The 27,209-nt window shown below is 40.8% G+C and overlaps 1 long non-coding RNA gene across 3 annotated transcripts in view; it reads right to left on the bottom strand.

Moving 5' to 3' along the window:
• LOC144366842 (uncharacterized) overlaps positions 1–27,209 on the bottom strand; it is a 34,993-nt gene that overhangs the window by 5,898 nt on the left and 1,886 nt on the right. For 2 of the 3 annotated variants that reach the window (XR_013425986.1, XR_013425984.1), the window contains 2 exons: positions 26,361–26,430; positions 4,437–4,658 (listed from right to left, as the gene is read on the bottom strand). This is a non-coding gene — a long non-coding RNA (uncharacterized LOC144366842). Of the gene's footprint in view, positions 1–4,406; positions 4,659–26,360; positions 26,431–27,209 lie in introns of all 3 variants that reach the window. The other variant, XR_013425985.1, reaches the window with a different exon arrangement.

The following is a 27,209-nucleotide window of genomic DNA, read 5'->3' as shown; positions in this document are numbered from 1 at the left end:
AGGATCATTGGTGGTCATTGGAAGGTCATTGGGGGCATTCCTTCAGAGTACATATTTTGTTCTTGAAGAGTGGTGGTGCTGCTCTCTGCTGCCTAGTTTGGTGTTCTGAACTGCTTTCCTCCACCACACTTTTCTGCCACACCTTCAGCCCTGAGTAATGAGGCCTCTGAAACCGTGGGCCCCAAAATAAACTTTTCTTCTTTTAATTGTTCTTTTGGTGATAGCAGTTAAAAAAAAAACAAAACTAATTTCCAAGATTTACTGGCTGCAGATAAATATGCTAAGCATGGCTGCTGCTGCTGTTTCTGCTGCTGCTACACAAGGATCAAACCACTAATGCTGCTAAAACCACTTTATAAAAAGAAACTCTGAATAGGGTGCAGAATAGATAAACCTTGGAGACACTCACTAAGTGACATAAACCAATCACAAAAAGAAAAAAAGTACACTGATTTCACTATTTCTTACATGAGGAACTTATAGCAGTCAAATTTCTAGAAACTGAATGCAGATTGTGGTGACCCCAGATGGAGGAGTGCTGGAGAGTTGTGTGGAATGGGTATAGAGTTTGACTTTTGACTGGGAGTTCTGTTAGATGAATTTCATAGCAATGTAAACATGCTCAATACTCCTGAATCATATATTTATACTTATTAAGGCAGCAAATTTAATTCTGTGTAATTTTCCCTTAAATTAAAAATAAAAAAGTTTTAGGAAATTATTAGCATTAAATTCACAGTAGTAGTTACCTCAAGAGGTCAGGGTGATTTTCTATTTCCTAACCAACCATGAAAATAATTATTCTTTTAGTTGTACAAATAGATCATTATATTATATTATATGAGATATTTTTACAAAGATTGGAGCTAGAAGTCAGTAATGAGAAAGCCCACTTCCTTTCATTTGCCCTAGGTGACTTCTGACTGCTTTTCTAGGATCTTAAGACTGTCATGTTATACACCTGTGCCTTGCTGAAAGGAACTCTGAAGTTGGATCTGCCTGGATCAGTTTACTTATCTCAGGTCATGCTGTCTCATAAGGTGGCTTAGACTCTGTACCTCATCTTTGTGCAGATGGAATGAGAGAAACAATCTCCACAATTAGGCTCATTTCCTAAGAATCACAACAGAAGTGGCAGAAATGACATTACCTTGGTGTGTGGGAAGTGTGGGGAATATCTCAGCTCTCTTTATGGCTTGTGTTCCTTTCCCTTTATTCTTTGGATGGATTTGTTTGCTAGCATTCAGCATTCTTTGTGATAACCAGCATTTTCTCTTCACCTTTACCATGTTCCACAGTCTCCTAAGGTAACTAGGATACACCCAGCTACTTTTTAAGTGGCCGCCATGTGATTTTAGAGCCTGTGGTTTGTGAGGTCTCCACAGGATTCTGAGGTCAGGCGATAGGCTACCTGAGGTGTTCCAAGATTTACTGGCTGCAGATAAATATCCCAAGCATGGCTGCTGCTGCTGTTTCTGCTGCTGCTACACAAGGATCAAACCACTGATACTGATTGTAATGTGTGAGGTGCTGAGTGAGCCCAGATCTCTGCTTCTCCTCCCCTCTATCCACAGACAATGGTCTTGGGCAGGTTATGACTGCAAAAGGACTGACTGGCCAGTGGGTTAGACAGAATGTCTAAAGTTCCTGCAGTGTGGAGAGAGGTTGTAGGTCTTTGTGAAGCATACTTTCTTTGGGAAGTCAAGAGTTTGAGGTATTGCATTTTTTTCTCTCACAAGCTGGAATATGAGGTCAGTAAAATCACATTTCTGTAAGACAGGCCATGTGTGTTCAAGCCACTCAACTCCACAGAACTCTTGACTACTAAAGTCTAAATGCTAATGAGAACTATCTTCTTGTAAGTTTTGAGACTTAGAAAGATAGTGTATATCTGGAGAGTTACAAGAGAGCATATCTTGCAGGAGGTACTCAACTCACCTGAGCTTGTAAAATTGCATTTGTAATCTACTAAATGATCTAAGGGAAACTAAAGATTGAGCTGTTAGCATAGTATTATTTTTCCTTTTAACCCTCAGCAAATCCCATGACTTGGCTGGCGGTCTCCTGCATCTCCAGAAGAGGAAAGTGCAGGTAGTGGATAAGTAATATGAAATCAGTTTTTTAAAGAAAATGCAGAGCATCTACTTTTAATTTTCATGAACTTGTGGTTCTGTTAAGTCATGAAAACTACACAGATGGACTGAAGAATCCTAATAAGAAAGAATTCATTTGAGCAAGAAAATTAAACTGTTCATAATTAAAACAAATCCATCATACCTGGATTTGTTTAGTGCAGTGGTTAAGAGATCTACATCAGAGAAGACTCCCCACGTGGTTTGAATCCTCTCTAAAGTTCATCAGTATGCCACATGAGGAAAACTGTTTTACCTCTCTGATAGGCAGTCTCTCGTCTATAAAATGATTATAATGACAAGAGTATCTACTGGAGAGGGCAGTTGTGAAAACAAAATGAAACCCTATCCAAGCTCAAGGTGTGTGTCCTGTAAATTTTCTTGTTCTTATTACCAAGTGTACAGATGTAGTGTACTGAGTTTCCAGCCCTAGAAAAATTCTCAAATTAGAGCTGAAATCTTGCAGTTCCCATAACTTCTGTAGTTCATCAAATCACTCAAGTTGAGGTTATTAATCTATTTCAATTGATTGACAGTTGCACAGTAGTCTTTTGATTTATAATTTGCATCCAAGTTATTGAATTTATAATTTGGACAGAGCTCTGAATGTGTTTTTGATTTATGTGTGTCCCCCATAGAGTTACAACAAATCATTGGTAGTTCAGCAACATTTACTGTAAGACACGCACATTTAGCAGTTGGATTTTAAAGGGCAAGTGAATTTTAATTTCATCATATAAAACAGGGGATAGATGCTGCAAATAACTGCAAAAAGAGCAATATGATCAAGTGAGGAAAACCGTACTATTTAATAACTACATAATCCCAAATTCAGTTTATAATTTTTTCTCTGCCTGAGCTCTATCACAGATAGAATTTTTCAGACCATGGTGAACATCTAGGTCAGCATATTTACCTTTCACACAGGAGGGCTAAAATGCTGGGGGCCATACCACAGTTAGTGGCTCTATTAGGAATTTCATTAAACTTCCTCATTTTAAGTTTTATAATCTTTCCAGTGTATCACACAATTCTGTGACTCAGTTTATTTCTCTGAAGTATAAGAAGAAAATAATACATACTCTGTTTATCTGTGGAGTTTTTTTAATAATATGAGAAAAAAGTTCATAAGCTTTAAAATATAAAAGCACAGTACAAGTTTCCACTTAGACCTGTGTTTGATTCCTTAGGCAAGAAAGCTTATAAGGAGTGGAGTCCATCTTTTATCATAGAAGCTATTTATCAAACACCTGCTCTTTGTTAAAGAGCTACTCTTAGAGGGACTCTACCACCCACCTACTTTCATTTTGTATGAATTAATTTTGATTGATGTAATATTGAAACACATTTATGAGGTAAATGTGATGTTTTAATTCATGGATATATTGGGTAATGATCAACTTATGGTAATTAGCATATCCATCACCTGAAATTTTTATTGTATCTTGATGGTGAGTACACTGAAATCCCTCTCATTCTTCTTAACTATTGTCACCCTGTGTATCCATGATACCAGAACTTATTCCTGCTAAGCATAACATTGTACCTCTGTCCAATGTCCTCACACTCCTCTCCCCCACACTCTGCCCAGCCTCTGGTAATTGCTATCCTACTCACAATTTCTATGAAACTACTAGAATTCACATGCGAATGTGATCATGTGACAGTTGTCTTTCTGGACCTGGCTTGTTTCCTGAAACATACAGTCCTCCAGGTCCATCTAGGTTGTCACAAATGATGACATTTTATGTTTACTTGTGATTGAATTGTATTTCATTGTAAATTTCTTTATCCACCCGTTCTTTATTTTAATTCTCACACAATCCCATGATGTTTTTCTGTTTTCAGAAGATATTTGACTCAGGATCAGAAACTTTAAGGGAATTATTCTAAGAGTTTGAACCCAAAGCCTCTACCTGAGACATTTTTCTGCACTGACACTGGACACACTTAGAATCTGCAAGGTTCATCAGTTAATATTTTCTGGCAAAGCAAAAATGCCTGCCTCTTTAAGATCTGATCCTAATTGTAAAACAGTTTTATTCTTGCTGCAGTATTAGCTGTAATATTAATCTTTCTTTCTGACCTCATTCTGGCAAATTGTCTTGGAAAGAGAAATAAATAATGCCTCTGCAAATTGATTTATATGAACTCTTGAGATATAGCACTAGTAAAAATACCAGGCCATATCTGGGCCCCCATCATTGAAGCAAAGTGTCTATGTCTTATTATTTATTTTCATTCCAAGTTCAGAATAACTATCACAATGCTTACTTTCTTAATGCCATGGCTTCAATAAAGTACCTTGAACTTTGACTTCCACTGATGAGATCTTGAATATAATGCAATGGTTCCTTCCATTGGTTCCAGGAATCTGAACTTGAGGTGGAGGTTCAGCTGGAGCTGCAAAAAGGAGCAATCAGAACAAGGAGGCTGCACTGTTGGACTTCCACCTTCTTCAGGGAACTCAAGGAGAATATTGTTTTCAGAGTTTCAGAGGTCCTTGTCTTGTTTGCTCTGTTTTGCCTGAGGGAAGTGAGATTGTTTGATTTTATTTTAAAACTGACCTTTGATTTTGACAAATTCATCCTTTTTCTAGCACGAATGACACACACACACACACACACACACACACACACACACACACACAATTCAAAGCAGAAATAGGGTTATGTCTATATCCTCCCAAATTATTTTAATTGTTTTCTTCTCAGTGGAAATTGGTGCAATTTATATCAACAGGTTATTATTGTCTTCCATCCAATTCAGAATTGGTTTACTAAATGCCTGCTGCTGTGGACTAAATATCATGTCCCCAGAAAATTCATTTGTCAAAGCCATAATTCCCAAGTGACGGCTCTTGGAGTTGGGCTTTTCACAGGTAATTAGGTCATGGGAGTAAAGTCATCATGACTGGTACTAGTTTTCTTGTAAAAGGAGACACATGACAGATGCTCTGTCTCCATATGAGGATCCAGCAAGAGTCACTCAAAGAACAACTGGCTTGGTGTTATAAAAAAATATGAATCCCGGAAGTTATCTAATGCAAAAAGGCATAGAAGATGTTAAACTAAAAAATAACATAAATAATAAATACTACACTTTGAGACTCAACTGCAATTAAGAAAGCTACAACATCAATCTGGATAAGAATAATAGGATCACAAACATCCTTTAGATCAGCATCTGTTTCATGAGAAAAAGAGCAATGACCTGGAACTTGTAGTTTCAAAAGTACAATAAAATATTGGACCATTTTGAAATGAGGATGAAGAATAGAATGAACTGTATGCGTGAGTTGATTACTCTGCCATAGTGAGGTCAACATAACTAGACTTCAGGCCTGGCAGAGAAGGGACATGAAAATGCTCAGGTATCCACTTTTCTTGTTTTTAGTTCCTTTTTGTGTTTTTAAAGTTATAATGATTAAATGTACGTATTGGTTGGAGAAATAAGTATGAAAGTCTATTAGAAATTAAGGTTATGATAAATCATCTAAAACTTGAGAACCTATCCAATGTTAGAAAGAAGTCTTGAAAGGAAACTAATCCTTGAACAATGTTTGATCAAAGAACTATGTAAAAAGAAAAATGGCTTAAATATAAATACAAAAGATCATATAGATTTTTTATACCTTATAGAAAATTGAAGGTCAGAGGAAAAGGAACAGCACACTACAGCTGGGCGATGCACTATGGCAGGGGTGGGTAAGAGTGATAAGAACCTGGTGAGGCTGCCTTGCTAGAGTGTTGCAAGCCTATGTCAAAAGCTTAGCTCCTGCTTGTGAGAGGTTGACACACTTTCTTTTCTTTTCTTTTCTTTTTTTTTGTTGTGGTATTGGGGATTGAACCCAGACTTTTTGTCTCAGAGGCAAACACTCTACCAACTGAGCTATATCTCTGGCCCTCTTCATACAGACTTTCTAGATTGTTCTAACCACTATTAATTCCTGTGTTCTTCATAAACCTGTACAGCCTAATTTATTCACTCTTTTCTCACTGTGGAGATTGAGAAATGTGCTTCACAGTGGACAGTGAGAAATGTGGACATCCATATGTGCTTCCTTTGTTCTGTTTCTTCTTTCAGTTTCATAAGCTCAGGGACCATGGCTTTGTTTTGTCTATGGATTTCTAAACACCCAGACCTGTTCAAGAAAGGTTCAATAAATTCAATTAAAAGAGGTAAAAACAAAACTTGAATGGAAGTGTGTTTTGACTGAAGACTAAATACAAAGCTCATCTGTCTGCTGTCTTGAGAGCAGGAGGCCTGGTTGGACAGATAACTGTGAGTTCCGGAGCAATATCCACCTAGTGAAGAGCAATGGGTAATCAAGAGCCTGAGATATGACTCCCCCATGCCCATCAGAGCCCTGTTTAAATCCAGGATTACTAATGTGTCCAAATTTCCAATGAATGGTGATCACATTCAATTATTTAATATTCATTTCTTGTAGAAGGAAACACTAGATTGATACAGACAGTCAGCTTTACAGGATGAAAGGTGTCTGAGCTGGAGAGCACAGTCCATCCTTCACATCACCAATCTTTATCATCTCAGGCAAAGGGATAAGATGTAGAGATTTGCAGAATCTGCTAGTAATAATGTGGCTTTTCAAATCCCATTTTTCCTACCTAGATTGGTGCAACTTCTCTAATCTCACTTTTCTGTACATATACAGTTCTATTTGTGTCCATTTTTGTACTTAAACATACTCTATATTCTGATATTTGATAAAAGTTGTGAATTCATGTTTTTCTGCAACGTTAAATCAATTGTACCTGTTCACTGTTTGAAAATTGACTGTTTCTGTTTGGTAAGACAATTATTGGCCAAGAGAAATTCATGAAAAAGGGTTGCCAGATTTGTTAGTTATGGGTAAGAGCCCAGTAATTTTAGATTGAAAGGAAAAAATGTAATAATTTCATGATATTTGTGTTCATGAACTGTTTTGGGGAATGGCAAGTCTATTCTATTGTCATATTTCCATAATGAAAGACAACAAGGCTTCAGAGAGTTCAGAGAGGTTGCAAAAAATGAGAGCTCAGATCTCCAATTTCAGTGCAGTTACAATATTTTATTGTATTTGTTCTTTTTATATATTCATTACAGTTTCTAGGGGAAAATAAGCCATATCCCTATTCTGCCCCCAAAAAACCCCCCACAAAGGTCCAATGTTCTCTGATACACAGGTGCAGTGACACATTTGTATCTATGTTTCTGCAGCGATCATTTCCTCTGACAAATCTTGTCCATTTTATTAATGAAGTTCCCTTTTACATAAGCATGCTTGGGACTTAACTTGAGAAAACCATGGCAATCTACCCCCTGGATGTAATATTTTTGAAAACAGAAAAATTCAAAGATCTTTGGAAATCAAGCTTCAAAGACACTTATTTAAGGGTGAGATGAATATTAACTTTTTTCAAGAACTTTATGTGAAAGAAAAGGAAAACATTTTTGCCACAGCATGAGGTCCAGATCTGATAGTGTCAACTAAAGAGCTCACTACTGAAGGCTAAAAGTACTTATAATAAACTGTGATATATTTTATTAATTCCAAAATGTAACAGCACCCTAGCATAAAGCAGAGAAACAAACAAAAGCATTGTTCCTACAGCAGCAGATTTTTATCATGCTTGTTTAAAGAATAGGAGACTTACACTCAGATGTCAGTAGCACAGTTGTTAGACAGTAGATATGAGAAAAAATATAGTTTTTAGTTTAGCTATCTCTGACTTTTACTCATCGTTTTTAAAAAATCACTTAAAATTACATTGTGTACATTTATTCTGAAAAGACTAAACAATATGATGCAAATTTAAAATCTAGTTTAGATGGAAAGTATTGCAAAAGTATTGTGCATAAAATGCAATGTCTTGGCTGGGTTAGGCTGATTCTCAAAAGACCATTAAAGGCGATAGTTGAAAAAAGCCCTAGTTCATTTGCCTATGCTAACCAGATCCAGCAAGGTGGAAGGAAGGAAGGAAGGAAGGAAGGAAGGAAGGAAGGAAGGAAGGAAGGAAGGAAGGAAGGAAGGAGAGAAATAAAGAAAGAATAAATAAAATAGCATGAAAAAATTCAAAAGCAAATAAAATTGGTAGTGGTGGTGGTGGTGGAGGTGGTGGAGGGGGAACTTGCTTGGTTTTTGGCCAGGAATACATAAAAAAAGTCTCAATGTATTATTTATAGTGTCAGAAATTCCAAAGAGGAACACTTGATTTAATTCAAAGTATAATTCCAGTTATGTGCACAAATAACTGAAGAACCTGAGATTGGAAACAACTCATGGGAATGTATGTTTTCAGAAAGAGCAATTGGTTCCTTTATACAAAAATTGCTTCAAAGGACAGAATCTGCAAAATGGGTAACCTAGGAGACAGGGAGGAAATTCTGAAGAGATCAAAGAGTCTGCTGTTCATTGATTGTGCACAAATGTATCACAAAGCTATCACACTACCACTCACACCCCAGCACTTGAAAAGGAGAATTTGCAAAGCAAGAAATGGAATCAGGCCTGTTTTCAAGTTCCTCCCTTCTGAAAGAGGTGAACAGGTAAAAGGTATGTTCCTCTAGATTGGAAAGAAAGGATCACTAAAGACCAGTGGTACATGGATGCTAAAGTTCTGACTGTACAAGTCATGAGGAAGGTGCCATTCATGAGAAGCATCACTTGGAGGCAAAGACACCCTGGAGGACCTGAGAAAAGTGAATGCTATGTGGAGTCAAGTACAGTTATATACAATGCAAGTCCACAAAATACCTCTATCTCTGTAAAAGAAAAGAAGATTAGATGTCCCGCCCCGTCTGGAAGCTATTGATGCAACAGGCCTAGGGTTGGTAACCAGATACAAGACAGAACACACAGAAATATTTGAAGATCTGGAATTGGACTCTGGATGTGATTGCTGAAAATAGCTGGGGAATGGGAGAATGGAAGCTGTTTGCTGCAAGCAGTTTCAATTTGCTTTGTTGATTAACTTTGTTGTAAGTGAGCACATGCTATTTTTTTTTCTGTGGACCTAGAAGAATTCAAAACTGCTTCTTACAGGTGACAGGCATGCTTACACATTGAAGCCTCTGTGCCATTGATAAAAAAAACAGTTCACTCATGTGGGCACCTGCACTTCAAGTGAATGTTGTAAACAAATATGTGACAAATGGATGTCAGTGAGACTTTGGAGAACTGATCTTCTCAGCTGTTCCTCTTTTCCCCTGAAAGTTGGTGATGCTAGATTCAAGAGAACTCTTTCTGACACCCTTCGTGTTTCATGCCTGAACTGTGCTCTGAAAGTTCTTGAGGAGAACAGCTTAGAAGTGCAGAAGTGAAGCTGTTTGTTGAAGCAGCTTCAAGTGGCACAAGCTAACTTGTTCTCAGTGAGCACATGGGGATTTTCAGCAGTGTGAATGAGAATGGCTTCTCAGAGCTGGTAGGCATGTTTGCATTTGGCAAACTTTGCCATCTGTCACCCAGAGTTCCTTGCATGAAACCTACATTTCCAGTGTTTTCAGAAAGGTGTGATGAGTGGGTTTCCATGGAATTTTGTGGAATTGATCTTTTCAGGCAGTCCTCATTGCCTTCTCAAAATTGTTGATCCTGGTGCAAGGGCTCTCTTGTCAGCCAACATTGTATTTTGGGCCTGACCTCGGCTCTGAATGTACTTGCTGTACTTCCCATCTTTCCTCTCTCTGGTCCACTCCTCAGATCCCATCCTCCTTTCAATAGGGCCTTATCCAGGAAGCCTGCCCATGTGCCTCCCACTTGATTTAAACTTCTCCAGTGCACTTATTGTCAAAGCAGGGACTCCCAGGAGAGAGGGCTCTCCATTCTGCACACTGAAATTTCTCACCAGGGAGGACTCCTCCATGCTTGGATGGCAGGGCTGCAATCACCTGGAAGGTGGAAATAGGAGGCTGGTGGTGTTCCTAGCCAGGATGCTGGTGACTGCAGTGCATTTAATCTATGGCCCTCAAGGAGCTTTATGCTGCAGATTTGTGTATTTCTGCATCTGTATGCACACAGTTCTTCATGTGGGGAAAAAAGCAATGTTCTCAAAGTTTGCTTTATATTATACTCAACTGGTAATTTACAAACCCCAGTGTCCCATCTTAGCCCAGAGCCATTCCATCAGCCCAGGGCCACTGGGTGGTCCAGCGGTCAGTACTATGCACAGCTCCCAGGTGGCTCCAGTGTGTAGATGAATTTGAGAGCCAGTGTACAGTAGGATTTGCCCTTGAGGTTAGATTCATTGACTTCCTCTTATGTCATTTCACTGGTTCAGGATATTCCTTGTCTCATGAACCATTCTGTGAAATCTTCAAGTTAGCCATCTCTGGTCATTTCTTCCCTTTGATGGCACCTGGTTCAACAGCTTGTTGTTGGGTGGGGTCAGTCATGGGCAGTCCTGGGTCACAGAGAGGGACAGGAAGACCATAATGTGGAATGGTGGTGTAGAGAGTAAGGGTGGGGCCAGAGCCCACACTGTGGTTAGGGTAGGGAAGGGATCTGAAGAGACTACCTTGAAAGCGAGCTCTGGCTGCAGTTAACCAGGAATCAGGGCCTGGAAATGGAAGCCATGACAGGGCTTCTGACTAGAAAGGACACATCTTTCTGGGCTCAGTTGGAGGTCCATCGAGGCAGAGGAAAAGAGAGAGGATGCAGGAGAGGGAGATGGTCTAGATCACAGAGCAGCTCCGTCATCATATCTTAGAGAATGGATTTTTTTCTTCCAGTTGTTGGTAAATGCTAATTCATTCTCGTGTTACATTCACATCCACCTCGTCCATTGGAAAGGCCGCTCAACCACCACAGGCAGTGGTATCTTGGTGGATGTGTGCATTCTAAAAGGAGGTGAGGTTGGCGCCAATAGAGTGTGTAGGCGTTCAGGCATTGGCAAGCTTGCTTTGGAGAGTGAATCTTCTAAATGTTATTGGGCTGTTTTTGAAAGATCATGTGGTTTGGCTAGACCTAGAATGCTTCCACACAATTTAGCATGGTGTATATTTTAGAGAGCATGATCACTGAGGGACAGGTTGCTGGTGTGAAGCCATGAGCATTAACATCTATCAAGTTTCTCACCTGGAGTTGGCTACCTACAACTGGTGACAGTGTTTTGCTCCTACTGAGCAATACTAAACAAATCTCTGGGCCAGTAATCCATTGCTGAACTACATCACCAACAAAAAGACACTGAGTGAAGGTGAGGACCAGAAGAGCCCGGGAACCACCTGACAGCAGCCCTGAAGTCCTGAGCTCTGGCACATCATATGCCAACTCAACTGGGTATCAACCTCTTCCTGGGCTCATTAGAACTGTGTGCTTCAACTTTCAGAAACAAACGCAGAATGACAGAATCTTCTCTGAGGACACTTTTCTAAGTCTTGTTTGCAGCACGTGTTCTAAGTCTTATTTGCAGCATGTCTTCACTGGAATGAGTAGTCATTTGGCATTCTGTTGTACTTAAAATTTCATGAGATTCTACTCTTACTTGGTAGGTTGTGTGAAAGTGACTCGGCCTGAATGCATTTTACATCCCAAAATATGGCTTGTCTTTTCTCCTAAACCTATCAGGGCAGTCAGAGCAGCCAAGGAGTACTATAAATTCAGGCACAAAATGGCCAGATAGACTGGGATCACTGTATATCTTTCTAGAACCTTCTTTCATGCTCTGGCTTCCCTGAGGTAAAGTGTGGAGACTCTGTGATCCAGATTTGTTAGCAAGTAGTTTTCTTGGGAGGTGATGCTAGAAAACTCCAGGTGGGAACAGAAAGTGATTAGGAACTGGAAGACAGGGTGTACCAGCCAGTTGTTGTCACTGAGTGACTAAGCACGGTCCTGATAAGGAGTGCTGGGGGTCCATGTAGATCATGCTACTAATAGAAGCCCTCCTACAGGGTGAGAGAGCTGGGGTGTTCTTTACCCACTCCTGCCAGCCATGAGGGGAAGATGCTGCTGGCCTTCACTGTAGGCAAATGGGCCATGGTGCTGGGGGCTGGAGGTCAGCTGGGGTGTGAAGAAATGGCATAGTGCTGGACAATGTCATCCAGCTTTGAATCCCCAGACTGGGATCTTTAGCAGGGCAAGGTCAGAGACTGTGCTCAGTGCAGCGTCTACTTCTCAGCATAGTGCCAGGCACACAGCAGAACTTCATCAATACCCTTGGAATGCTCTGGCTCGCCCCAGCCCTTCTCTAGGCCTCTCAGCTGGGCTCTCTCTGCTGGTCCTGTCTGTTCTAGTATATTCAGCTCTTGCTTCTTCGTCTTTCGCTTTCCTGAATTATGTCCTCTTTCTTCACACTCCTGTGGTCACTCTTTCTCCACACTCCTGTGGTCCCAAATGGCTGTGTGGCGGGGCTGTGGCAGACAGATCTCATTACTACCAGAGATGGAGTTTTTAAGCCAAATAAGACACGTGCTCTGCTGCCAAGGATGGTCTTCAGCATAACGTGAGGTAGAAGTTTTGAAATTAGGATTGTCCTCCCAATCTTAAGGCATGTCATCCCTGTGTGCACACTAGAAAGTGCCCTGGGAAGAAAGTCAGGTATGGGTTTGGAATCAGAGGCCAGCATGAGAAGAACACTTTCACTGCTTACTGGACAATGACCTTGGGCATGTTCTGTAACCTCTTGGGACATCAGTGTTTGCATATCTGAAATGGGGATAGTTGTATGACTGACTTCAGGAGGTGGGTAGAGAGAATCCTAGAAGTAGAGGAAGAAAACACACAGCATCTGTGAAGCACCCCGCCCCCACCTTTAGTCTCCATGATTTTCTAAGCGTGTGTTGATTGACTGTTGGTTACAGCATGCCTGTAGATCTACCTGAGGTCCCGTCTAATTTTGCCCAGTTGCCACATTTGCAAGGACACCTTCTAATAGAATTGGATCTAGGAAGCTGGGGTCCCTTTGCAGAACATACAGGATCCATAGCAAAGTTCAAGCCCCTGAGACAGAGGGCTTCTGCTGGTGTCCTCATGTCCTCGTGGGCACTGCAATGCCTTTCTCCACCGATGTTCATTGAGAGCCTGGTCCAGGCCAGGCCAGGGCTCCCTGCTGAGAATGTGGCAGAGAATGAAGCACATGCCTGGCTGGCTTGTAGGGGAACAGTGGGGGGCAAGACAGGCCAGTGATGGTGAAGACAAGACCAGTTAGTTGACTTGTCCGAAGGTCTTGGAGCCAGGCACTCTTCTAAGCACCTTATCATAAAAGCTTCCTCATCCCTCAATAGTTGCAGGAGGAACAGTGCTTTGGTTGTCCCCATTTTCCATAGGTGACAACTGAGGCACTGAAAGATCAGGTCACTTGGCCAAGGTCATGGAGATAGCACAGGGGGAAGTGTTGGCTGCAAACCCTCCCATGTGGCTCCAGCTTTGGGCTCTTTATCCCCCACGGCCTGCAACCTCTTGGTCATGCTGTGGCCCCTGTGACTGGTCTGTCACCAAATAGTGATTCACTGCAGGGCCTTTCCCGAGTCCTCTTCCACCTCAGAGTGCCTGTGTCTCACAGAGAGTTAACCAGTTTCCTGGGCCCCACTGGAGTTCCTGGTTTTGCCAATCTGGGGCGGGGCCTGAGAATGTGTGTTTGTAACAAGGTCCCAGGTGACCCTGAAGCTGATGGGTCTCAACACAGGTGACTTTCCTCCTCCCCTCAGGTCATTTGACAATGCCTAGAGACCTTTTGAGTTATCACAAGTCAGGGGTGCTGGTGCAAAACTCAGATAGAGGCCATGGGTGCTGCTGAATGTCTACACTGCACGGGGAAAACCTCTACAGACTAAGAAGGATATGGCCTGATGGGCCAAGGGCGCCCAGGTGAGGAACCCAGTGTGGAGTACAAGCACATGAGCTTGGGTGTGTTCAGGTATGGCCTCGGGGCTTGTTTCAAATGTGGCTTCTGTCAGTGCAAAACTCCAGCACCTCTGAGTGGAAGCCTTTCTGACAAGCTCTGAACAGCAGTGTATTCTGAAATTTTTTTGTATACATATAATTTTACCCATTTTCACAATTATTTGATAGGTGTCATGAATGTTTTAATTGTTAGAATTTGTGTGTGTGTGTGTGTGTGTGTGTGTGTGTATGAGGTTTGGAAACAGGGCATAAATTTGGCCTTCTTCATGGGCCATATTAGTATACACAACTGCTAACAGATGCTTAGCAGTAATTATAAGTCACATTTCCTTCCTTTAATATTTCTATGAAGATATGCCTTTCATGTGTAAAGACAAGTGTTTTCAAAATTGATTCTCTGGACAGATCTTTGGGCTCAGGTGTCAGTGTTCCAAACTGTGCCAGAAAACACCAAATCTGATTTCACAGACTGGGCTGTCCTTAGCTCTGGCCTCCAAATTCATTCCCCTTCCTGGCTGTACAACTCATGAGACTTGCCAGAAAGGAAGAGCCATGGAAGATTTTAAGGAGGACAGCCACAGGATCCTCTTTGCTCCTAGCCTCTTGAGAAAATAATAAAAACAATAACATCAAGCAAACACATGGTCTAGAACCTTCTGTAAATAATTAGTATTTACCATATTGATATGTGTGCCGTGGTCCAAATTGTATTTCAGAGAGAGAGAGAGAGAGAGAGAGAGAGAGAGAGAGAGAGAGAGAGAGAATGTGTGTGTGTTTGATTCTGAAGAATCAAAGCCAGAGAACAGAGATAATTCTATTAGCTGCATCTGGATAGCACTTGGCCTCCTTTCCTAGCAGGAAAGGTCTGGAAGTCAATGGCAGAGCTTGTTCGTGGTGTAGCCAAGTTGTCTCATTTTCAATGCTAGAGCATCTGTTCTGAGAATTTTAGTATAGCACCTAATTTTTTTATCTTTGCAGGAACTTGCAAATGTGGGTGTTGAATGAGGGGTATCCATCAGAGGAGAAAAGTTCTTGTTTTGGAATTGGGGAATGTCTAAAGGCTTGTTAGAATGAGTGGAATGAGATCACTTAAGACTTCAATGAGAGATAGCAAAAGCAGAGGTAGGGGATGGGGTTATGGCTCAGAGATAGAGCACTCACCTCACATGTGCAAGGCCCTGGGTTCAATCCTCAGCACCACATAAATAAATAAATAAATAAATAAAGTTATTAAAATGAAAAGCAGGGGTGAGGGTGGATATACAACAAGCCTCTGAGATGTTCTTTCCATGTCAGGAGGTAGCAGGACATTGGAGCAATGCCTGTGCATCCACTGCTAAGTTCCATCTTGCAGGCAGACCCAGCACTGCAAGCTGATGAGGAACAGGACATAGGAAAGCCATTTACTGCAGATGACACGATTGAGCATCTGGCTCATCCCAGAGGATTGGGGGAGGCAGATGCAAGCCAGGCTTGGAGGACCCCATGGAGTACCACCAGGTGACCAACAGCCAGTTCAAAACTCTATTGTTCCTTAGAAAACTTGGATTAGAACCACCATTTGGCCCAACTACCCCACTCCTCGGTCTATACCCAAAGGACTTAATATCAGCATACTGTAGAAAGGCAGCCACACCAATGTTTATAGCAACTCAATTCACTATAGCTAAACTGTGGAAGCAACCTAGATGTTCTGCTGTGGATACAAAAACATTGTCCTATATAAACACAAAGGACTAATGCTCAGCATTAAAAGAAAATATAATGATACCATTTGCAGGTAAATGAATGGAGTTGGAGACTATCATGCTAAGTGAAGTTAGCCAATCTCATAAACCCAGAGGCTGAATGTTCTCTCTTAAGAACTAGATGCTGATCCAAAATGGGGGGAATGTGAGAAATGGAGAAATTTTGATCAAATGGGAGGGAGGAGAGGGAAGGATGTATGGGGCAGGATAGATGGTGGAATGAGAGGGACATTATTCCCCCAGGTACATGGATGAGTAACATAGGGTGCAATGCTACATCGTGTCCAATTAGGTAAATGAAAAGTTGTGTTGCAATAGTGTACAGTGAATCCAAATGCATTCTTCCCGGGGTCCTGCCCTAGCGGGGTCCAGGGAGTCCTGAAGGATGAGTGGCGTCGGCGAAAAGATGAGACAGGAGTCGTTCCGTTGGAGCAATCTCCAGAGAGAGATGCAGCTTTCTCTGGGTCATCTTTTATTACAATTTTTCTCATCATTATAGATTCAGAATACGTCATTGATTATATAATTTAAAACTTTGCCGAGACATGACATTTCCTTAACCATGATTGGGGGTACAAAAAATGTAACATTAATTTACATTTTTCCAGGATATGACCTTCAGTTATGTGATTATTAAAAGTACAGAATCATTAATAAAATACGTCACTAATTTACATTTTTCAGATTTTCCCAAGATTTACTATTTTTCCCAAGATATGTTATATTCTTATTAACTAATGCCAAGCTACGTAACCAGACTCTAAGTCTCCTAACCAATCATTAACCTAAAGTACACTTGTACTTTATTTCTAACCTAAAATTCCCATCTAAAAAAGTCCCTTTAAATCTTATATTTAAAATATCCTAAAGTTTATGAAGCATGTGTGAGGCCCTAGGTTCCATCCCCAGTATCAAAACAAAATAAAATAAAAATCCCAAAGCCATATACCCTTTGAAAGATGGAGGTGTGGATGTGGCAAGCCGTCATCAGGGCTCACCCCTTATTACACATCAGAGAATTCATACTGGAGAGAACATTGAGTTGTGTGTGTTGGGGGTGGAGCCATCCCTTCAGAAGCCAGAGAGCTCCCCCTGCTGGTTACAACCCTGGAATGTGGACCATGTGGGGAGCCTCTGCTGGCTCTTCTGCTCTTTGTTATACTGGATAATTTTTAGAACAGTCACCTTTTAGGCAAGTGGGTCTATCAAGCTCCTAGTCTACCATGCTAGAAGTTAGTATTATTAAGATTTTTGTTTTGAGATGGGATCCTGCTGTTTTGCCCATGCTGGTCTTGAATTCCAGCAATCCTCCTGCCTCAGTGTGTGGGACTACAGGTGCATGCCATTGTGCCTACCTCTAGAGCAACTCTTTGAATTTGGTAAAACTGAGAAAGCCCACTAGTATAACTCAGAACTCGGCATACATCGATATTCTTCACCCCAGAGAAAAACCCTGGGAGCTGAAGGAATGTGAGGAAAATTCCTTTCAGATTTGAAATCCACCACATGAGCTGAAAGGAAGCTGAAAATGGCCTGCCCGGTGCCTTCTACCTGCGGAGGCCAGTGTTTAACTGTGCCTGTCCTTGGTCACCACATCCTGTGGATCACGGGGAGGGGTGTCACAGGTGCCAGAGTGACAAGGCTGAGCAGGTGGACAGCCATCAGTGACCTAGCCCAGCCATGATTAGGCTAAGGAGATGGATCTTTAGAGAGCATTGCCCTGCAGACCTTCCTGGGCTGGCCTCCTCCCGTGGGTTCAGCTGTAGTTTGGGGATGAGACTGAAGGGCCTTGATATAGGACACCCTGTGTCCTTGTTTCTCTGTAGCATATTACCTTCTCTGTGAGGCCACAAGTAGTCTGTATGTGAGCAAGAAGCAATTCCCATTGCAACTGCATGCTACTAGATTTGGAATTTTTGGGATGAAATCTTCTTTTAAGATTAAAACCACTAAAATATGGCTGTCATAAAAATAAAAACCTCAAAAACATTATTCTAAATGAAAGACGGCAGATATCAGAGTCCATATTATATGGTTTTATCCTTAGGAAATGTCCAGAAAAGGACATTTTTCAGAGACAAATGAGATTTAGTGGTGTCCTGAGAATGGCAAATGAGAGTGACCACAATGTTATGGGGACGGGGGGGGGGGGTTCTAAAACTGAATTACGGAGATGATTCAATGTTTTGGTAAATTACTAAATCTCTAACGTGTGGAGAGCCACAATGAATGACCACACCTTCCAGAGGTTCTCTGGTCTTGTGATAACCATTTAAGTAATTTTCTGTTCATCATCTCACCACTCTTATCAGTTGCTGAAGGTCATGTCTCATGCTTCCTCTGAGAAGGGAGCTTCCAGTGGGTTCTCAACAGTTGGGAGTTACTTTGAAAAAAGAATTTGACTTTCTCACGTTTTCTCAGTGCACCTGGCTGATTTCATATTTTTGTACTAGTAGAAACGCTTTCCTTCTAGAAAACTGCCAATTAAACATTTCCTTAGAAAAATGTAATGGTGCTTCCTGTTTTTCAAATTCAGAAATAGATTAGCATAGTTTCATCTTTAAGATAGTGTGGTGTGTTTTTTTGTGTGTGTAATAGAAATTGAGTGCTTTTAGATTTTGCACTGTAATAGTTTCTGATGCCAACTGCTCAGAATTGGGATAAACTTCATGGGTTAAAAACATGGTAGTTTACAAGGCTGCCCTCACAGATTGAGGAGTCCCCAGACCACCTTCACTTCTGAGAGCTGGCTACAAATTCAGGGGTCCCCACTACCCCTGTATGTTAGATAACTCACTAGAATGATTCTCAGAACTCAGGACAAAGGGCTATGTTTTTGTTGCTTGTTTTTGGTACCAGGGATTGAACCCAGGTGTGCTTAACCACTGAGTCACATCCCCAACCCAACCCTTTTTTATTTTTTATCAGAGACAGGATCTCTCTAAGCTGCTTAGGGTCTTTCTAAGATGCTGAGTCTGCCTTTGAACTTGAGAACCTCCTTCCTCAGCCTCTGGAGTCACTGGATCATGGATATGCACCACCATACAATATTACATTGTCATCATAAATTTAATGATAGCTAAAAGAGACCCAGTAGAACCAGCCTAAGGAAGAGATGTAGATTGGGCAAGGTCTAGGAACTTCCAAATGCAAAGCTCCTGTCATTTCCCAGGAGCACATTAGGCTACCTGCACACTTATGTGTGACAATACACAGAGTACTGCCAACCAGGGAGGCTCACCTGAGCATCAGGGTCCAGGGTTTTAATTGGACTTTCATTACACAGATATAGTGGATTCTATCCTTGACCCCTCAGTTGAACCCAGTCACCAGCCCCCTTCCTTTCCCTAGAGGATGGACTGATACGACATGGCTCAAAGCCCAAACCCTCGAATCATTTGGTTGGTAATTCTGGCAAGGCCAGGCTGCCACTCTGCATATCATGCATGGTCCAAGGGCTCTCTTGTTGCTCAGGAAATTCCAAGGAACCAGCAATAAGGATCGGCCAAATACTTTATTACATAGCACCCACCTTAAAACAAATCAGTCAAAAATCCTTCTTCACTTATTATTCAATTAAACATGTACCGCAGTCTGTCTGGGCCAAATAACTGGGAGGTGACAAGCATCTTGAAGGTTGAAGCGGGAACTGCTTCATTTCGGGAAAACTCAGTGGGAACTGAGCTGGAACTCAAGGTAGTGGACACCCAAGGTAGTAAGAGCCGCTTTATTGCAGAACAGCAGAGGTATACATACCTAACTGATTACACACAGCTCGACTCAATTAGCATTATCTAGATACAACAGTCGGCCAATAAGGAATCCCCACCGACTTAATGGCTTGGTGGCATTGTCTTACAAACCACTCCTCCTGGCAAACTGCCAGGCGCCATCTTGATTTGCGATCCCCAACAAACATGTAACAAACATGAAGATTACAGACATTCCTCAATAAACAACTGCAGTGTATCACTCCTGCTTATAGACTCCCTGTTGAGGAGACTGGAAACCAAAGTCTTTGTCTAACACAGCAGGAGTGAGCTCAGCTACAATTACTAAGGAAGAAGAGGGGGACAGGAATCTGTGCCAAATACTCCAAGACATTTGGAGGTCCCCTCAATGACCTTCTCTGGGACTTGGTTTTCTTCTCTAGAAGAGGAAGGGCTTTGCCCATGTGGAAATAAAGGCCTTTCAAATAAGAGCAGTCAGAGATGATTCAGAGGTTCCTATAACCAAGTCATCAGCCACCTCTATCTGCAGCAGACATGCAAATGCATGCAGGGAGTGAGACACCTTTACAATGGAAAAAAAATAAAAGGAAGCTCAGGTGTGCCCCAGGTTGAGAGCTGTTGACGTGGAAAACTGGGCTGACCTAGCTGGGAGCAGGACTTCTCATGTGGCTGCTTCAGGGAGATATGTGACTTTCCATGGTTGGTCCTGAGTTGGTAGTGGGGGCAAAAGAGAGAGGAGCTGCAGTGATTGACCAAGTTCAGGCCATGTCTGAGATGACTGCTGCACACGTCACCTTCTGGCTTCCAGGATGGTTGCTGAAGAAGTGTGAGCCAGACCTGTGGCTCAGTGGTGTGGCCATCTTCCGCTTGTGTGCTTATGGATCCCCCTTCTGCTCATTCTCTTGCTGGAGAGAGGCTGGCCAATTCAGGGACCACTAGAGATGCTATCTTCACCACATGGGGAATGTTCCATTGTTCATGTACATCGTAGCCCATGATCTTGTTATATCATCTTCATAATATCTGATAAGAAATGGTAGCCGTGCAGAAGAATGGAGCAAATTGTTCTCTTTAATGTGACGTCTAGCCTGTTCATTGATCCAAATTCAGAAAGAAGCGCAGATGCCACCACGTCAAGCCAATGAGAAATCCAGAGCAATGCAGCAGCCCATCACTTCCTGTGCCAACACAAAGACACAGATCTGTATCCCAGGGAGAGCTGCTGTCAATAACTTATTCCAGAGTTAGTGATAGTTTTGTTAGTGGTTCCTTGAAAGGTCCTTTGCAAGGAGGTTCGACCTTTCCCCTGTGACTCTTAATAGACAAAATCTTGTGGTTTAATGTAACAAAGAGGGTCTTTAGGAAGATGCTGTGGGAAGGATCTAGACCCAAGTCCTTTGCAGTACTTTTCCATGCCTGAGAATAGCAGTGTAGATTTATCATTGGAGGCAAAACCCCTAAGTAAGTGGGCCTTACTGTACCAGTTCTCAGGGGAAGAATTGATGTGTCCCAAATGAGTGAATCTTATGGCCATAAGGAATTCTGTGAGTAAAACCTTTAGCTAGGAGTTCAAGGGTTTCTGAAAAATTTGCTCATTTTAATTTAAGAATAATGTTGGTTCTTTCAAGCTTTCTGGGAGATTATGTATGGTAAAAACAGTGTCATTTTTAAACATGGGGTAATGCCTTATGGAGTTCTAATGATTCCTGTAAAATATGTGCCTTGATCACTTGATATGAAAGTTAGGAGCCTCAGGTTGGGGGAAAAAACCAAGCAGCTGCTAGTGGTTGTAAGGACTGTGCATGTTTAGCAAGGAAATGCTTCAGCTCATCCTGAAAACAGATATACATTGATGCATACATATTCCAACTCTTTAAGAATGGAAGCTGGGTAAGACCCACCTGAAGGGGTGCAGGGTGGCCCTGGAGGCTTTGGCTCCTGGCCATGCCCCACCTTTACAGGATTTCCAGAATTATGCTGACATGTGATCCATAACCTGAAAATAATCTGTTAAAAAGCTCCCTTTTAAAAGTTCCTTCTCCAATACTAATTTAAGATAGTGACCAAGTTGTCTGTATTATGATGGGCAACTACATGGAGAAATTTAGATAATATCCATCTGAAATAATCTGATACCAGAAAGCAGCCATTTTGGGAGCACTAGAGATTATCCAAGTGAAGGTTATAATTTTTAATATTATTCTTTTTTCAGAACCAGGGTCTTCACGTTGAGAATGTGTAATACTCTCTTTGAATCACTCTAGATTTACTCTTTGGGGTCCATTTAGGAGCATAACTTTGGCTGAGGCTGCTACTTTGGCATAACTGCTTGCTAGAGCATTTCCTTTCACATCCATGGTGCCATTTCTCATTCTGACTTTGCATGGGCCACAGCCCTGATGATAGCCGTTCCTCTAAGAAGGAAGGAAGCTGCATCTACATGTTCCTTAATTTGTTCATTTTTATGGGGGTTCTCCCAGAGGTTAAGAAACCCTCCTTGTTTTCAAAGCATCCTAAAGTCACATGATGCTGCCACGAAAACCTACTCTCAGTGCACGTGAGTTGACAAACTCTGTGTACTAAATGCAGTACATTTTGCCATCTGGTCTGACATTCTCTCAGGTTGACTATATTCTAAAGAGAATTCAAATTAGTGATCACGTATTCTGCTTGATAACCTCCAGTTTCAGTTCTGAGAGAAGATTCATCAACAAATAATGAGACAGGTTTCTTAATTGGAACTTCTAATAAATCCAAGTGAGCTACAGAGATTCTGTGATTAAGGAAAGACAACTGTGAGTGTCCCCTTCTGTTAAAAGCTCGAGAATGCCAGGATCCAGAGCAAGAGAGTGGTAAAAAGAAATGTGAGAGGGAGAGAACAACACATGTCCTAAGAGGCTAATTAGCTAGCTGAAAGTGAAAACCTCTTTGTTCACAGATGACATGATTTTGTACACAGAAAATCCTAAGCATCCACTAAAACCTATTAGAATACAAGAGTCCCACAACATTGCTAGAAACAAGATCAATATACAAAAATCACTACTACTTCTGTACATGCACAACAGGAAATCCAAAAATGAAATTGAGAAAACAATTCCATGTATAATGTCACCAAAAAGAACAAAATACTTAGGAATAAAATAAAAAAGGAAGTGCAATATTTATATTCTGAAAGCTAAACACACTGGTTGAAAGAAATTAAAGAAGTTATAAAAAAGAAGTGGAAAAACATCCCATGTTCATGGTCAGAAGACATGATATTGTCAAGATGTCTGATCTATACAGTAAAGCACTCTCTATCAGAATCCCAGCTGTATTATTTTCGGAAATTGACATGTTGATTCTAATATTTACATGGAATTGCTAGATATCAAGAATAGCCAAAATAACTTTTAAAAAGAATAACACAGTAGAAAAACCCATACTTCACAACTTTGAAACCTATTACAAAGCAACAGCAGTTAAGATAGTGCGGTACAGATGTTGTAGATCAATGGAATAGAATCGAGAGCTCAGAAGTATACCTACAGTCTATGGACGGCTAATTTTCAACAGGTGTGACAAGACCATTCAATAGGGAAAAAATAGTCTTTCCTTTCTTCTCCTTATCTTTTTCTTTCTTTTTTTCCCTTCCCTTAACCAATGATGATGTAACACTTGGAGGGCCTATGCACAAGAATAAAGTTGGACCACATCTCTCCAATATGAACACAAAATAGATTAAAGACCTAAATGTAAGAACTCTTAAAAGAAAACATGGATCAAATCTTCACGACCTCAGATTTGACAGTAAATTCTTAGACATGACACCAAATGCATAAGCAATGGCAATAAAATAGAAAAACACAACTGAAACTCAAGTCTTTGTGCTTCAAAGGATACTTATTAAGAAATGGAAATAAAACCTACAGAATGGAAGAAAATAATTACAAATCATGTACCAATAAGGGGCTTATATCCAAAATATTCAAAGAACCAATAAAACTGGATAATAAAAGACAACCAGATTAAAACAGCAATGCTTGAACTCCAAAACTATTGGCGAGAAATCAGAATCCTAAGCACTGCTGGTAGGACTGTAAAATATTGCAGCCACTTTGAAAAACAGTCTGGCAGAGTTACCATGTGACCTAGCAATTCTGCTCTTAGGTACATATCTAAAAGAGCAAAAGCATGTTTACACAAAGTTGTACATGCATGTTTATGGCAGCATTATTTATAATGGACAAAATGTAAAAGTAACCCAAATGTACATCAACTGACGAATGGATAAGATGTAGTATATTCAAGCAAACAGAATGTTACTCAGCCATAAAATGTAAGAAAGTACAGATACCTGTGACAACATGGGTAAACCGAAACAATGTTATACTAAGTGAAAGAAGCCAGCCACAATGGACCATGTGTGACTGCATTGATAGGAATTTTCTAGAAGAGGCAGATCTATAGAGATAGAAAGTAGACTAGCTATTGCTTCAGGCTGGGGTAGCAGATGGGGATCAGGGGAGTGGCAGAGGGTATGGGGGTTTCTCTTTGGAGTGATGAATGTGATCTAAAATTGACAGTGATGATGTTGCACAGCTCTGAGAATACACTAAAAATGGCTCCAGGACCATGTGGATGGCTGACCACACAATGACAGATGAGCTCAACAGCAGTTTAAAAAAGGAAGACACAGAATGTCCCACTGGGCAACATGGGGATGCATGTGGGTGCAGAGTGGACTAGCAGTGGCTGTGGGAGGCAGTTTTGTAGAAATGAGGATAAGGGGACCCCTGGCTCCTGGGGGAGGAAGTGACTAGCTTGTCTGAACACTTCTGCAAGCCGACTTCAACCTCACACATCTTACAAAAAGAAAACAAAACAAAATAAAATGGATTACAGACTTAAGTGTAAAGCCCCAAACTACAAAACTTTTATAAATTAACAGGAGACAAGCTTTAGACCATGAATTAGGGATATGGTTCTTAGACACGACACCAGAAGCACAATGCATGAAGGGAAATTAATAAACTGGACTATCAAAATAAAAACCTGTTGCTTGGTGAATGGCCAAGTGGCCTTGATAAAAGAATGAAAGGACAAACTGTGGATTGTGAGAAAATATTCGCAAATTTTCTATTTGAAAATGGTATCGCCTAGAATAAATAAAGAAATGAACAGTAACTGAACAGTAAAAGAAATCATCAGGGTTGGAGCTGTAGCTCAGTGGTTAAGCTCTTGCCTAGCATGTGTGTGGTCCTGAGTTCAATCCCCAGTACTGGGGGGAAAAAGAGAAAAACAAACAAACAAATAATCCAACTAGAAAATGAGCAAAACATACAAACAGACATTTCACCAAAAAGGATATGCAGATAGATGGTTAAGAAAAGAACACACACACATGGAAGGAGTTCAGTGTTATTAACTATTAGGGAAATATAAATTAAAGCCATAGGAGATGTCACTATATACCTGCTAGAATAGCTTTTGAAATGGTGATAATACTACATGCTAGTGAGCATGCAGAGAGCATCTATCTCTTACACGTTGCTGATGGGAATATAAAATGCTAAGACCACTTTGAAAAAACAGTTTGGCAGGGTTTTTGTTTGTTGTTTGGTACCAGGGATTGAACCCATGGGTATTTAACCACTGAGTCATATCCCCAGCCCTTTTTTATATTTTATTTAGAGCTAGGATCTCACCGAGTTGCTTAGGGCCTTGCTAAGTTGCTGAGCTGGCTTTGAACTCATAATCGTCCTGCCTCAGCCTCCCAAGCCACTGGGATAACAGGCATGTGTCATGGCACCCAGCTGGCAGTTTCTTTAAACACAGAGCATATACTGATCATACATCTAGGAATCTTAGAACTTGGCATATTCCAGAAAAATGAAATCTTATGCCCATGCAGAAATAGGTATGGGGTTGGTATACACTTCAGAGAATTGAAAGCAGGGACTCAAAGACATGCTCATCCACCCATGTTCATGGCAGCATTATTCACAATAGACAAAAGGTGGAAATAACCCAATTGTCCCTTGACAAGTGACTATATAAACACCATAGGGATGGAGTTATATATATGCAACAGCTGTATACATGACATATATATGGAGTTATATGTGTGTGCACACGCATGTGCATGCAAATGTTATTGATCTCTAAACGACGATTCTGCCAAATGCTACTAAAGTGAAATCAAGGAGAAAAAGGAGAAATACTGTGTGACTCTACTTGTATGAGGTACTCAGAGTAGGCATACTTCTTGAGGCATAAAGGGGAATGGTAGGGCTGAGAGACAGGGAGGGAGAGTTAACATTTGGTAAGTACAATTTCAGTTTTTTAAAATGTAAAGAATTTTTCCCCCAGTGCTAGGGATTGAATCCAGGGGTGATCTACCACTGAGCCGTATCACTAGCTCTTTTTATTGTTTTTATTTCAAGATGGGGTCTCATTAAGTTGCTAAGGCTGGCCTTGAATTTGTGATGCTCCTGCCTTAGCTTCCTAAGCAGCTGGGATTACAGGTGTGCGCCACCACACCCAGCACAGAGGAAATGAATACTATGAACAGAAGGTGATTATGATAGCAAAACAATATGAATTTATTTAATGCCACTGTTCTGCACACTTAAAATGGTTAAGATGGTAAAGTTTACATGTATTTGCTACAATTTTTAAAGTTTAAATGTCTAAAATATGTACATGATTGTTTATGATAGCTTTGGTTGAAATAGCCCCAAACTGGGAACAAGCCAAATATGCTAGAAAGGGCAAATGGTTAAACAAATGGCAGTAATAATCAGTACTTAGTAATAAAAGTAAGAAACTATAAACCAACTTGAATAGACATCAACAGTCTAAAAGCCAACTCAAAACATCACTCACGGGGCTGGGGATGTGGCTCAAGCGGTAGCGCGCTCACCTGGCGTGCGTGCGGCCCGGGTTCGATCCTCAGCACCACATACAAACAAAGATGTTGTGTCCGCCGAGAACTAAGAAAAAACAAATAAATATTAAAAAAATTCTCTCTCTATCCCCCTCTCTCTCTCACTCTCTCTTTTTTTAAAAAAAATCACATACTATGTGACTCCATTTATTTTTTTTTATTTTTTATTTTTGTATTTGTTTCAGTTTAATCTTTAATGAAATACATATTTTATTTCAATTTTTCCTCTCTACATTTGAATGGTATCTATAAATAAATTTTATTCATCTTATGTCAACACATGAGTTTCTTCTTTTGTGAGGATGGTAATAACTAAATGTTCTCAAGTTTACAAAATTATAGATATGAAAAATAGATTGGTGGTTGCCATCTTCCAGATGGTGGGAGGGTGGATGAATGTCTCTACAGCTGAAAGGAGGGATCTTTGTGGAGACAGAAGTTTTGTACATTGATTCTGGTGGTGGTTACCTAAGTCTACTTATGCTAAAATTGCATAGAACTCCACACACACACTTTCACAGATGAGTCCATGCAAAACTGATTAATCTGAACAAACTCAGTGGGTTACATCAATGCCAACTTCCTGGTTTTCACATTATACTTCTGTAAAATATTACCATTTCAGGAAACTGGGTGAATGGTGCATGGGTATCTTTTTGTACTCATTTTGCAACTTCCTGTGAATGTATAATTATTTCAAATGTATAATTATTTAGGTATAAACAACATGCCAACCAAAATAAAAAACAAACTTGCTAGTGACCTTACAGCATTTGAAGGCTTGACCACAACACAGACCAGAAAGTTGCCACCGATCTGACCTGG

Source organism: Ictidomys tridecemlineatus, chromosome 9 (assembly GCF_052094955.1).
Source record: "Ictidomys tridecemlineatus isolate mIctTri1 chromosome 9, mIctTri1.hap1, whole genome shotgun sequence".
Taxonomy (NCBI): Eukaryota; Metazoa; Chordata; class Mammalia; order Rodentia; family Sciuridae; genus Ictidomys; species Ictidomys tridecemlineatus.
Note: the sequence above shows the minus strand (reverse complement) of the source record. Positions and strands in the feature narration are given on the sequence as shown.